Below are 14,448 nucleotides of genomic sequence, written 5' to 3' on the forward strand. Positions count from 1 at the left end.
TAGCATTTCAAATTCTGTCAAACTTGACACATCTTCACTACTATATCCTCCAAATGTGATTTCACTCAAATCTTTGAGAAATTCAAATCTGCTTTTCTTAGAATATCACAAATTATTTAAAATTTTTTCTTACTAATGGTATAAAATAAAGATATAAAACCCAATTTCCCACTACCTTAAGATCATTTAGCCTCTTAGTGCCCTTCCTGAAGTCGTCAACCTAAGGAATACTAAGAAAGTAATAGCTTAAGCCTCTACTTGTGATGTATATCCCCTATCAGTAGGCCTGGGGACTTTGGTCATTACTGACAAATTTCTATTAATCTCAAAAATAATACAGATCTTTGTCATATTTCCCCACCCCCTGCTTCTTCCCCAGGAACTTATTTCAAAGTATTCTGTGCATTCCACCTAATAGCTATCAAGTTTACCTTGATAAAAGTTTTCTCTTAATCTCTATAATTCAATAAGATTTCTTTGATTAAAGTTTAGATATGTATTTTATCATTCTTCACACACCATATTCCCTAAAGTGCATTCTATTTTAAAAACTAAACTTTTTTAAGGATCAAGAAAAGACACTGTATGCCTTGACATTTATCTTCAAGAACATAAAACTGGGTTCTGTTAGAATCTGCTATAATCCAACAGGCACAACATGGGTATTCATTTTTGAACTAAAAATGTTTATATTTGTTATCTCATATTCCTTTACACTGTATCTCATTTAGGCAGAAGTAGCTATTCATCATCAAATACTCATCTTCAGAGATTAAAAAAGAGCACAAAATTTTTCAAATATAGCAGTATTTTAATCAAATCATATAAATGAATGTGAAGTAACTGGCACTCTCACACACTGCTAAAAGGAGTAGAAATTGGAACAACAAATTTGAAAAACTATAAGGCATTACTGCTAAAGTTGAACATGTCATAGCTATGACCAGTTTTTCCACTTCCAGAAATATATACTTGACAGAAATGTGTGCACATGTGCACCGAAAGACAGATGTAGGAATCAGTATTATTCATAATAGTGCAAAACTAAAAAAATCCATCATACATTAGAATCAACAGCAATGAAAATGAATAAACTCTTCTATATAGAAAAACAGATTAGGCCAGGCGCGGTGGCTCACACCTGTAATCCCAACATTTTGAGATGCCAAGGCGAGCAGATCATGAGGTCAAGAGATCGAGACCATCCTGGCCAACATGGTGAAACCCTGTCTCTACTAAAAACAAAAAAAATAGTCAGGCGTCGTGGTGGATGCCTGTAATCCCAGCTACTCGGGAGGCTAAGGCAGGAGAATCGCTTGAACCTGGGAGGCAGAGGTTGCAGTGAGCCGAGATCGCACCACTGAACTCCAGTCTGGCAACAGAGCAAGACTCCGTATCCCCCAAGCAAAAAAAGAAAAACACAGATTAGCCTCACAAAAATAACATGACCTGAGGAACACATATTATATGATTCAATTTAATAAAGTTCTAAAATAGGCAGAGCTAATCTATGGATTTTAGACATCAAGATAATGGTCACCCTAGCAATACAGAAAGGGAATAATTAGAAAAGAATATAACGAAAGCTTTCAGGGTGCCAATAACAATACTAATTTCAATAAACACTCACCAAAGCAGAATAAGTGTGTTCATATATTGGAATAGGTAGTGAATTCACTAAATTATGAAATCCATGAAATAAAGCATTCCCTAACATTAGAAACCTCAGGCAACTCAGTTCCTCTGTACCTCCGTTGCTTCAACTGTAAAACAGACTACACCAAGTCTGTAATCTTAAATTCCTAGATTTTTTTTTTTATCTTTTAGGTAAACGTACTCAGTTCCTTAAATGGAAGAAAAAAATTTTAGTGACTATTTGATTGCCATTTTAAAGATAAACACTGCAAAGACGGAATCAAAAAATGCCATTTTTTCCTTCCTCTTACAAAACCAGATATATTAGCAGTTATCTTTCAGAATCACAGTTACTGATTTCCAATAGAATAAAATCGAATATTCTTTATACTGCTACTAGTTAGTAGGTAAATTAATATGAAATGACCACTACACAAGAAAGGTCATTTGTTTTCTGGTTTCAAACTATGTCCCTTTATAGCAATAACAATGTTTAAAATTATTAGTTTTAAAATGTTTTGAAACATAGTAAAAATCAAACAAACACCAAACTTAATATTTGCTTGGTTAACTTCATAATGCCAAATTACAACAGAAACATCAGCATCTGACAGCTATTTGATAAATAATAGCTAGTAATGACTGAACTATAACTTCTACTTATAAGCACCATTAAATGAGAAGCCTCATTAAAAACTATGAATTTAATATCAGGCTCCCTTACAAGCTAATAACTGAAAAGAATGCTACTCTCCTGAGAATATCAAGATTATAAAACTTTTGCATTCTGCACCATCACCCAATACTATATATACCCATTCAATATTGTATTGAGTTTATTTCTCTCAAACTTTCATATTTAATAAAATCTGTACTATAAAAATATTCAAATAAACTTTCAAAAACTGAAGTGCATTGTTAAAAAAGATCATTTCACCAGTTTTTCTAACATAAATATGAAGCTTACTTCTTCCTCTCAACACAGTATGAATATGTCATTGTATGGTATCACACTTCCAGCTAAACCTATTCTAAGGTGCTCATCATTCAGATAAAGGCAGACTTCTTCTGAAGCACTTGTCCAGGGATGGTGTTCACAACTTGTTTTCCTGCCAAGTCTTTCCTTTCCCTCATCTTCCTCATCTCAGTAAATCACACACCACCAACTATCTACTTCCTCAAGCCAGTAACCAGGAAATCATTTTTGACACTTTTCTTCTCACATCCAATCCATCATGAATCTGTCAGTTGTTCCTCCTCCACACCTCACCATCTCCTCTCTAAAATATACGTATAATCTGGCTACTATCATGTTTTTCCTGGACTACTGTAGTATTACAATATCTTTACTTTCACCCTTGCCTTTCTCCAATCCATTCTCAAAGTAGCATTTTTAAAATGTAGATTAAAGCGTATCATTTCTCTAATTAAAAATCTTCAACAACTGCAATGTCTTTAGTAAAACCTGTTAAGTCTTTAATATGCCCTACAAGGCCCTGTATAATCTGCTTTCTATCTCTCATTTCAGCTCATATGGCTTTCTGCCTTATTATTATGCTTCTGCCACCCTGAACTTTTCATTTCTTTCAAATATTAAGTTCTTTCCTGTGTCATAGCCTTCAAATATATCTTTCTCTCTTCCAAGAAACTCTTTTATCTTCTGACCTGTCTTCTTATTGTTTCCACTTAGTATCACCAACTGAGGGAAGCCTTCTCTGAGCATGCAACATTAATTTCTCCCCATTTTCTCCACCACAGCACTCTGTTCTTTTCTTTCACTGAACTGATCATAAGTTGTAATTTTACATTTGTTTATTTACTTGTTCTTTATCTGTTTGCACTGCTAGATGGTAGGTTCCATGAAGGCAGGGATCACTTATTATGTACTTAATACATACATCATAAATTAAGGGAGCACTTCAAAATATATATGTTTAATGAATAAATGGATGTGAATTACTTTGAGTCCAGAGAATAAATTACAGTTCGAAGTAGTTTCCCCTTCTCTGGGTCTCCCATTGTCACTTGATCAGCTTTCCAACTGTTTCTAAAAGAAAGGAGCAAAAAGTGTTTCTGAAAGCTCAAAGACAATTCAACAGAGGAAATGTCAGGAAGTTGTACATGGTATGTCAAATGAGTGCGACAAATAATAATACTAAGATCTCACGGGAAGGAGAAATCCCTAAGGGCTACAAGGACAAGATATGATTTTATTCACAAGGTGGAATTTGACCTGAGCATTCACAGACTGGTAAAATTCCAAGAGGTGGAAAAGGGAGTGAAGCCCAAATAAGGAAGTAAACAGAAGCGCAAAGTGATAGAGAACAGTTATAAAACTGGAATGTGGCACCTTAAATTTGCAACATAAATAAGTGTAAAAAAAGCTAAATCTCATATAAGAAATGTATATCCCACGTAAAGACAACTTCAAAGAATTTAAAAGGTTAAAATAACTCTATCTCATCAGTATCCATAAATCTCTTCTGACTCCAATCTTTGGCTTCTGAAGTTTTCCAAGCACTTACAACATGCTTCCATTAGTTTTTACTCTGACCAACTGCCTCAAGTTTCCATATTCTTACCTGTGTTTTTATTCACTCATTACCTGATGAAATTTCCCCAGTAGATTAATTCAGTCATAGTTTTTCTTTATAGACTTTCTAGGATTTCATTTTTCTTCTCTGTTATTTATGGGGGGTAAGCTTTTTCCTCTATGACATTTCGATCAATAAACACATCTTTAGAAAATCTAAACTTTTCACATGTACCAAAATTTTATTTTACTACTGATAGATTCAATGGATTTTACTTTAAAATCTGTATTCCTACTTCAGTTCTTGCCTCCTGAATTCATATATTTAGCCCATCCTTCAGTTCTATCCTGTTTCCAGAGGTAAACCAGGAGGGTCTAGCACAGTGCCTTGTAGAAAGCATTTGGTTGCATTAGATAATAAGTTTGGAGTTAAAAGTTTCTAAAAGATACTTCCAAGTTGAAAATTCTATGGTTTCCTTAATCTTACCTCGTCATGGGCTTTTTCCATGGACACGGTTTTCTATCTGTATTCATACCTGCCCACCCCATAATATTTTTTATTTCAGAGGATAGACCTCATGGGATACTTAGAATCCTACAATAGTAAAACTGGAGGAAACAAAGTTTTATACAGGAGAAAACTAAGGCTCACAGATGTCAAGAAACTTGAATATTATCTACACAGTTAAGTGACAAAGTCCCGATTCTCTGTAGCCAGCACTCTATCGAAGAAGAGGATTTTACTGGTTATAAAAGCATCACAATTTTGTTTTTCTTAATAGAGATGGGATGCAGTCTTACTAAGTTGCCGAGGCTGGACTTGAACTCCTGGCTCAAGTGATTCTCCTGCATCAGCCTCCCTATTAGAGCAGCCCCCGATTAAAGCAGCTTGCTCACACACCTAACTTAGTACCGTTTTTAACTAGCATTGCTTTTATCTTATGTTATTTCCTGTGCCCTTAGGATATAATCTCCTTGTCAATCAATCACAAGGGTTTTTTGTTGTTGCTGTTTTTAACTACAATACTATACATACTTACCTGAAACTGTTCAGGAATGAGTTACCCTTAACCAAAACTAGGAGGCAACCACTCTTCCCAATACACTTCACGTCTGTAACACAGACTTCACGTCTACATTATGTGGTCTGTAGTTTATAGGAAACTCTCCAAGGACACAGACCTGCCAATACTTTGTGGTAAACTATAACTACGTAACGTGAATTTTTAAAGCAATAGAAGAAACAGCCGGGCATGGTGGCGTGCACCTGTAATCCCAGCTACTGGGGAGGCTGAGGCTGGAGAACTGCTTGAACCTGGGAGGCAGAGGTTGCAGTGAGCCCAGATGGCGCCACTGCGCTCCAGCCTGGGTGACGGAGCGAGACTCTGTCTCAATACCAAAAAAAAAAAAAAGAAGAAGAATGATAAGAAATGGAAAGTATTTGAAGATACACAATACAGATAGAATTTGCTTCGAGCAATAGAAGTCTTTTATTTAACAAATACTTATCATATATCGAACGTAAGGCTCTGTGTGGCCTGCTGTTACAACACAGCATCTCTAAATTCACATTCTGTAAACCCAAGAGAAAAGAAAAACACTATGATCATCCTTTCGCATTGCAAAAAACAAAAACAAACTCCTCCCTCTGCAATGTAGAATCCTCCTTTAAATTCAGCTTTTGTACATTCAAGTGTTTGCAGACCTAGTGATTCTTTTTAAAACTACCTCTACAGTTATCTAGAGTCTAGGGAGAGAGTAACATTACACAAGATAAGCCTTCTTTTCATTTAAGACCATAGCTGGTTAAGTAGAAATGGAGATTTTAAGGAGAACTGGAAAAAAGGAAAAGGTGCAAAGCAGCATGCAAAATTGAGAAACTAAATGCTGATAGTAATTTTATTAATGAAAATAACTTTATTTAATACAGGGGAATTCTTAGGTATGAATATTTCACATAAATAAATGTCACAATAGCGTCAAATCCCAGACTTTCAGGAAAGTAACTGTAACACTGTTAAATATCACAACAACAACAACAAAATTCTCATCTACTTTGTTCTGAAAAGTTTTATTTTTCTTTAAAAAAAAAAAAGCAAACCAACCCCCCGCCAAAAAAAAAAAAAAAAAAGATTAAAAAAATAAAAATGAGAACAAACAGAAACCAGTCTAAGCTGGCAGCTGTGACAGCCAGTGAGACACCCGGGCTTTCCGGGTCGTGCTTGGCTTTGGGCTGGATGTCCACGCAGAGAGCCCTGGAGCCACCCCGCACGTCCCACACCCAGGCACCCAGAAAACGACCACGGCCGCACACACGGGGGCTTGCGGGGTCCGGGCCACGCTGCAGACGGGGAGCGGCACTCGGGGTGAAGGATCGCGGGGAAGGCACTGCGGTCGGAACCGTGAGACAAGGCCTGGGAAAGCGCCGGGGGCGTCCCGTGCTCCGGGACATCTGGTGCCCGCGCGGGACGCCCTGTCATGAGTCACGGAGGCGAGACGGCACAGGCGGGGGAAGAGGCTGCAGGATGGAGGGAAGCCCGACCCTCGGGAGGGAACCCACCCGGGGGAGGCCCCGATCTCGCGCTGGGCGGGGAAGGGGGCCCGCCTTCCCCACGCCCTGGCCGCCCGGCTCTCACCTCCACCCGACGCAACAGGCGCGGCGGCCGAGTCCCGACCCCGGGGGCTGCGGGCCGGGGGGCGGGGGCAGCAGCCCGCAGCCATGACAGGCGCGGGGCGGGCCGCGGGCTGGCTGGGCCGCACGTGCGGTCAGCGCCCCCTCCCCGGCCTCCCCGCGGGCCAGCCCGCCCGCCCGGCCCCGGCCCCGGGCCCCTCACCTCAGGCAGCGGCGCGGCCCCGCCTGCCCCGACCCCCCCGCCTCCGGCCGAGCGGCGGCGGCAGCGGCGGCTGCACGTACTCACCGCCGCTCGCTGACTCTCGCGCTTCGCCATGACTGAGGCGCCCCCGCCGCCCCCTGCCTCGACTGAGACTGACACGCGCGGCTGGCCGGGCGGGGGCGGCCTCAGGCGACCACCCGGCTGACACGACCCGCCCCCGCATCACCCCACCAGTTGAGCAGCGGCCGCTGCCCCGCTGTGCCCCCGGGCTTCTTCCCCACGCCCGAGGCGGTGGGTGGTAGCGGCGAGCGGCGGTGGCGGCGACACTTACCGGCTGCGCGGCCAGGCCCCCCTGTCAGCGCGGGGCCGGGAGGGAGTGGAGGGAGGAGTGAAGGGGCACCGCCTCCCCCGCGCCGCCACGCACCCGCCTGATTGGCCCAGTTCACTCCCCCAGCGCGACCCCACCAGCCCCTGCGAGCGGCACTCCGGCAGCACCGGCGCGCTATTTGCATATTTGTGCCCGTGCCGCTGATTGGCCCGGTCGCGGAGGGGCGGCCGTGACCGCCGCCGCTCCCGCCGCGGCTCCAGCCGCGTTGGGCTTCCCGAGAAGGAGCATCCCCCTCGCCCCTGCCCTTCCCTCCTGGCGCGGCCCTACCCAGGGCGGAGGGCGGTGAGAGGCGGGGTCGCCGCTCCGCTCCAACATGGCCCCGCCGCGCCGCCGACCCAATCGCTGGCGCGGTTACTCCCGGAGCCCTGGGCGGCTTCGGGGCGGGGAAGGCTTGGGGCCGGGCGCCCTCTGGCCGGAGCGCCGGGCAGTGCAGTGGCCCGGGCTCCCCCGGCCGCTCCGCCGCGGCCGCCACGTCAGGCCGCGCCCTCGCGGCGGCCTCTCCCCTCGCGCCGCCCGCCCCGCGGTCCCGCCGCCACGTCAGGCCCCGGCAGGGCACGCCCCAGCCGCGAGCTGACCAGTGGCGGGGTCGGCGCCGAGGTCACTCACACGCAGGGCATCTCTCGGGCAGCCCGGGTCCGCGGAGGAAGGGCAAGGGTTTCCAAAGACGTCCTTCTTAGGGAGCCGTGGATTTAGCCCCACGTTCTCCTTTCGCGCGGAGACCTGCGTGTCACGCGCCCATGCTGTAGAATCGAGAGCACGGAGGGTGCCGCGATGATGCAGCGATTGAGCCCAGGTGCCAGCACCTGCCGTGGCCGGCGCCCGCCGCGGAGACCCAGCCCCACGCCGCAAGCCAGGGGAGAGCGCGCACCTAGGCTGCGGCTGCAACCCAGCCTTCCCCAGGCTCAGGCTCCCGTTCTCCATTGCACAGTTACGAAGGGAGAGAAAAATAAACGCAAGAATTTAAGAAGAGAGAGCAAGCGAGCCGTGGGGGAGGGTGATACTGGTTTAGGAGCAGAGGATGTACTGGAAAACCGCCGGCCTAAGAAAGTGTTGGACACCTGGTTCCCTCTCGATCCATCACGAATTAACTGAGTGACCTACATCAAATCCTAGCGTGTCCCAGGGCCTCGGTTTTGCCTTCTGTAAAAGGAAGAGGCTGCACAAGTTTTCCATAAGTCCTCCAGCTGTAAAATTCTAAGGGTCTCCTCCTTGCAGGTCCTTAGCTAGCTTTCTACCGAATTAAAAATTTAAAATCCATATGAAAACGTGAGCTAGACAAAAGAAATGTTTGAACTTCGGTCGGCCTACTTTATGTTTGTTCAAATCTGTTGACCATTTCAGATCCAGGGAAGGTGATATTTCACGTTCACAGTTGACAGAAATCTCTTGAATTTCAGCCTCCGCTAAGGAGCGTCACTGTGCTTGTTTATGCCTAGCCAGAATGGAATGGCTGCGGTATACATAATGGTAGTTGCCAAGTAGCTTCATTCTTTATATTCCCCATGAAGGCCCTCCAGAGTGGATCAACATACCTCTGTTTAACTGAGATACTGGCAGGGCTGGGAGGAAACCCTGCTGAAAGGGCGGTTACAATTGCAACTTTGATTTCCTGAAGGTTACTTATAACAACCACATATTAGACTAAGAATGCAAAGAAAGAGTTTATCTCTGGCCCCCCCCCCCCCCCGCACTACTTATTTGAATAGTGCTTTAGTTTGCAAATTCAACTTGTCGAGTCAAATTTAAGGCCAGTAACATCTCATCTATCTGACATCACAGCAGAATGATATCCCACTTAAACGAAAAACTTGAGTGGCCTCCCCATCATCTAATGAAAAACGTTCATGTTTTCTTGAATGCAGCCCTCTGAAAATTATTTAGGCTTGGTCATTAAAGAGCAGTACTAGAATTATCAACATTATTGTATGCCATTATAATCAGTGAATGTTCTCTAAAATATGCAAAATTTGTCCCTATAATAAATGGTCTCTAGGATGCTGGTTTTTGTGTTTTTGTTTTGTTTTTAACTTCTGTTTTTGCTATCTCCTTCCTCACTACTGGGCTGACACTTCTCAATTCTTCTACCTAACAATCTTCTTTCCTACTTTTTTGTTGCTTTTATGCCATTATGAACTTAGACATTGATAAACTTTTATTAGCTTAGACTGTCAGATTTTGTGAAAAGATTTTCTGTGGGGTTCTCCTGTGTTAAGTACATAAGTTCTTGTGACATTTTCACTGGTCAGTGAAGGGTTTTCACTTCTGTCTTAAATTTTGGAGGTATCTCAGTAACTGTGGTTTCTGAGTATGGGGACTCTGGAAAAATGTTGCAGAAGATGGCTCTAAATCTCAGAATTTAGGGATCAAATTAGTAAATATTACATTTTGCAATTGAAGTTAGCAAGAATCAATATCACGAACAACATCAAAATCTAGCAACACTGGCCTACCATTTCCACTAGGCAATGGGCTGTCTAAAGCCAAGCGGTGGCTACGTTCTCTAGGTCTCTCAATCCTACTCCAGAATAAGAATGTCTCCATTCCTGGCCAGGTGCGGTGGCTCACGCCTGTAATCCCAGCACTTTGGGAGGCCGAGGCCGGCAGATCACCTGAGGCCGGGAGTTGGAGACCAGCCTGACCAACGTGGAGAAACGCCATCTCTACTAAAAATACAAAATTAGCTGGGCGTGGTGGCGCATGCCTGTAATCCCAGCTACTCGGGAGGCTGAGGCAGGAGAATCACTCAAATCCGGGAGGCAGCGGTTGAGTTGAGCCGAGATGGCGCCATTGCATTCCACCCTGGATGACAGAATGAGACTCTGTCTCAAAAGAAAAAAAAAAAAAAAGAATGTCTCCATTCCTACCCAATGTCTTTCCAATTAAAGAGGCCCTGTTATCTGGACACAGGGATTTGTGTATCCAGAAAGCCTGTGTTATGACAGAGTGGCTCTCCACACCTTGAAAGAAACATCCTATCATAGATACATTTACTGAAATTTAGTCCCAAGCAAGGTGTTAAAAGTTTATATTTTGTTATTTCATTTCATCTTCACAACTACTCTATGAGAAATGGATTTTGTTGTTGTTGTTTGTTTGACAGAGTTTCACTCTGTCGGCCAGGCTGGAGTGCAGTGGCACGATCTCAGCTCACTGCAATTTCCACCTCCCAGCACTGCAACCTCCACCTCCCAGGTTCAAGCGCTTCTCGTGCCTCAGCCTCCCGAGCAGCTTGGATTACAGGCCTGCACCACTATACCCAGCTAATTTTTGCATTTTTAGTAGAGACGGGGTTTCACCATGTTGGCCAGGCTTGTGTTGAACTCCTGACCTCAAATGATCCACCCACCTCAGCCTCTCAAAGTGCTGGGATTACAGGTGTGAGCCACCATGCCCGCTGAGAAAGGGAATCCCCCCCTAAATTTTACCGATAAGTCTAAAATCTTGTCCTGGTTACACAGTCATTGAGTGACAGAAACAATATTCAAACTTAGAACTGTCTGGCCCCAAAGGCTATAACTTGTAACCATTACACTATATTCTTCTCCTCAGCCTGAGTTTCCAATTCCATGTTTATCAGGCATGTTTATTTTAGTAACTAATTTGGCATCTTGGAATGGAAAATTCCCTGTATAACCATTTTGGTTTAGGTCACCAAAAGAATATCTGACAATGTAAATTTGTGATGTTTTCCTGCAAGTTTGAGGAATATGAATCAATGCTTTAGTATCTGTTCACTCTGGAGAAAACTTATACAATCAAGATCCTGAAACTAGCTGGATTTGCTGGCTCACACCTGTAATCCCAGCATTTTGGGAGGCCAAGGCAGGTGGACTGCTTGAGCCCAGGAGCTTGAGACCAGCCTGGGCAATATGGTAAAGCCTTATCTCTGCAAAACGATAGAAAAAGAAAAATTAGCTGGGCATGGTGGCATGTTCCTGTAGTCCCAGCTACTAGGGAGGCTGAGCTGGGAGGATCACTTGAGCCCATAAGGTTGAGGCTGCAGTGGGCTGTGATCACGCCACTGCACTCCAGCCTGGGTGAAAGAGTGAGACCTAGCTGGGTGTGGTGGCTCACACCTGTAATCCCAGCACTTTGGGAGGCCAAGATAGGTGGATCACCTGAGGTCGGGAATTCGAGACCAGCCTGACCAATGTGGGGAAACCCTGTCTCTACTAAAAATACAAAAATTAACTGGGTGTGGTGGTGCGCACCGCCTGTAATCCTAGCTACTTGGGAGGCTGAGGCAGGAGAATTGCTTGAACCCAGGAGGCAGAGGTTGCAGTGAGCCGAGATTGTACCACTGCATTCCAGCCTGGGTGACAGAGTGAGACTCCATCAGAGAAAGAAAAGGAAAGAAAGAACGAAAGAAAGAAAGAGAGAAAAAGAAAAGATAAAGAAACCCTATCTCAAAAAAAAAAAAAAAAAGATCCTGAAACTGCAAAACTAAGGTTTAGATCCTACCTCAGTAAGACCTGCAAAAGTGATACCCACAGAACAGTCAAAAGAAGAAAGTTGGAGAACTCACACTTCCTAATTTGAAAACTTACTATAAAGGTATAATAATCAAGACAGTGTGGAACTGGCATAAGGATAGGCATATGGATTAATGGAATAAAATATAGAATCCAGAAATAAACTCTTACATTTATGGTCAATTGATTTTCAACAAGAGTGCCAAGACATTTAGATTGGGAAAGAGTAGTCCTTTAAACCAATGGTGGGACTGCTGGATATACACATACTAGAGAATGAAGTTGGACCCCTACCTCACACCACACAAAACAATAAACCAAAAGGGACCACACACCTAAATGTAAGAAGTAAAGCTATAAAACTCTAAGAGGAAAAACAGAAGTAAATCTTCAGGATCTTGGATTAGGCAATGATTTCTTACATATGACACCAAAAGCATAAATGACAAAAGAAAATATAAACTAGACTTCATTAAAATTAAAAACTTTCATACAAGAAACCACAGAAAGTAGATTAAACTTCATCAAAATAGAAGTGTCAAAGGACACCATTAAGAAAGTGCAAAGAAAGACAAAACAGAATGAGAGAAAATATTTGCAAATCAAATACATATGCTCCTCAACTTACAATGAAGTTTTGTCCTGATAAACCCATTGTAAGTTGAAAATACTGTTTAAGTTGAAAATGCAGCTAATACACTTAACCTATAGAACATTATAGCTTAGTCTAGCCTACCTTAAATGTGCTCAGAACACTGACTTTAGCCTACAGTTGGGCAAAATCATCTGGTAACACAGCCCACCATACAGTATGGGTTGTTTGTCTTTGTGATCATGTGGCTGACTGAAAGTTGAGCCATCATGACAGATTATCTACTATGTATCACTAGTCTGGGAAAAGATAAAAATTCAAAATTCAAAGTACAATTTCTACTGAATGCGTATCACCTTAGCACCACTGCAACGTCAAAAAATCATAAGTCAGCTGGGCGCAGTGGCTCACGCCTGTAATCCTACCACTTTGGGAGGCCGAGGCGGATCACCTGGGGTCAGGAGTTCGAGACCAGCCTGGCCAGCATGGTTGACCAGTCTGGCCAACCCCATCTCTACTAAAAACACACAAAAAAATAGCCAGGCATGTTGGCACGTGCCGGTAATCCCAGCTACCTGGGAGGCTGAGGCAGGAGAATTGCCTGAACCTGGGAGGCGGAGGTTGCAGTGAGCTGAGATTGTGCCACTGCACTCCAGCCTGGGTGACATGGTTCCTAAGTTGAACCATGATAAGGTAGGGACAGTCTGTATCTGGTAAGGGTTTGGTATGCAGAATATATAAAGAGCACTCATAACTAAACAACAAAGACATAATAATCCAATTAAAAAGTGGTCACAGTATCTGAGTAGACATTTCTCCAAACAAGATCTACAAATAGCCAATATGCACATGAAAAGATGCTCAACACATTAGTTGTTAGAGAAATGCAAATCAAAACCACAATGAGATACCACTTCACTCTCATCAGGATGGCTACAATAAAAAAGACAAACAATATAAGTGTGATATGGTTTGGCTGTGTCCCCACTCAAATCTCGCATTGTAGCTCTCATAATTCCCACGTGTAGTGGGAGGGCCCCAGTGGGAGGTAATTAAATCATGAGGGTGGGTCTTTCCCGTGTTGTTCTCGTGATAGTAAGTCTCATGAGGCTGGGTGTGGTGGCTCACACCTATAATCCCAGCACTTTGGGAGGCCAAACAGGGCGGATCACCAGAGATCAGGAATTCAAGACCACCCTGGCCAACATGGTGAAATCCCCATTTTTACTAAAAATACAAAAAATCAGCTGGGCATAGTGGTGGCACTTGTAATCTCAGCTACTTGGGGGCTGAGGCAGGAGAATCACTTGAACCCAGGAGGCAGCGGTTGCAATGAGCCAAGATCATGCCACTGCACTTCAGCCTGGGTGACAGAGCGAGACTCTGCCTCCAAAAAACAAACAAAAAAAATTAAGTCTCACCAGATCTGATGATTTTATAAAACCTGCACATGCTCTCTCTCCTGCCTGCCACCATGTAACATGTGACTTTGCTCCTCCTTTGCCTTCCACCATGATTGTGAGGCCTCCCCAACCCTGTGGAACTGTGAGTCCATTAAACCCCTTTTTCTTTATAAATTACCCTACTCGAGTATGTCCTTATTAGCAGCATGAGAACAGACTAATACAAAGTGTAATTGAAGATGCAGAGAAATTAGAACCCTCAAACCCTGGTACATTGCTGGTAGGAATGTAAAATGATGGTTGTTTTGGAAAACAGTGCTTCAAAAAGTTAAACATAGTTACCATATAACCCAGCAACCCAAGAAAAATGAAAACGTATGTCCACACAAAAACTTACATACAAATGTTCACAGCAGCATGATTCACAATAGCCCAAAAGTGGAAACAACCCAAATGTCTATCAGCTGATGACTGGATAAACAAAAATGGTATATATACAAACTGGAATGTTATTAAGCCATAAAAAAAAGATTAAGTACTGATAGTACAATACAGATGAACTTTGAAAACATAATTTTAAGTGATAAAAGC

The 14,448-nt window shown here is 43.6% G+C and overlaps 1 protein-coding gene across 7 annotated transcripts in view; it reads right to left on the reverse strand.

The window, feature by feature from the left end:
• Window positions 1-14,448, reverse strand: part of CHD9 (chromodomain helicase DNA binding protein 9) — a 276,773-nt gene that overhangs the window by 193,930 nt on the left and 68,395 nt on the right. Inside the window, exon 1 of one of the 7 annotated variants that reach the window (XM_003916870.5) lies at window positions 7,334-7,471. The exons of 2 other annotated variants lie outside the window; for them this stretch is intronic. The gene's annotated coding sequence lies outside the window, so the exon portion shown is untranslated. Of the gene's footprint in view, window positions 1-3,595; window positions 5,532-7,086; window positions 7,247-7,333; window positions 7,472-14,448 lie in introns of those variants that run through there. 4 more of the 7 variants (XM_017953358.3, XM_031658248.1, XM_017953361.2 and 1 more) reach the window with 4 other exon arrangements.

Source organism: Papio anubis, chromosome 18 (genome assembly GCF_008728515.1).
Source record: "Papio anubis isolate 15944 chromosome 18, Panubis1.0, whole genome shotgun sequence".
Lineage (NCBI taxonomy): Eukaryota > Metazoa > Chordata > Mammalia > Primates > Cercopithecidae > Papio > Papio anubis.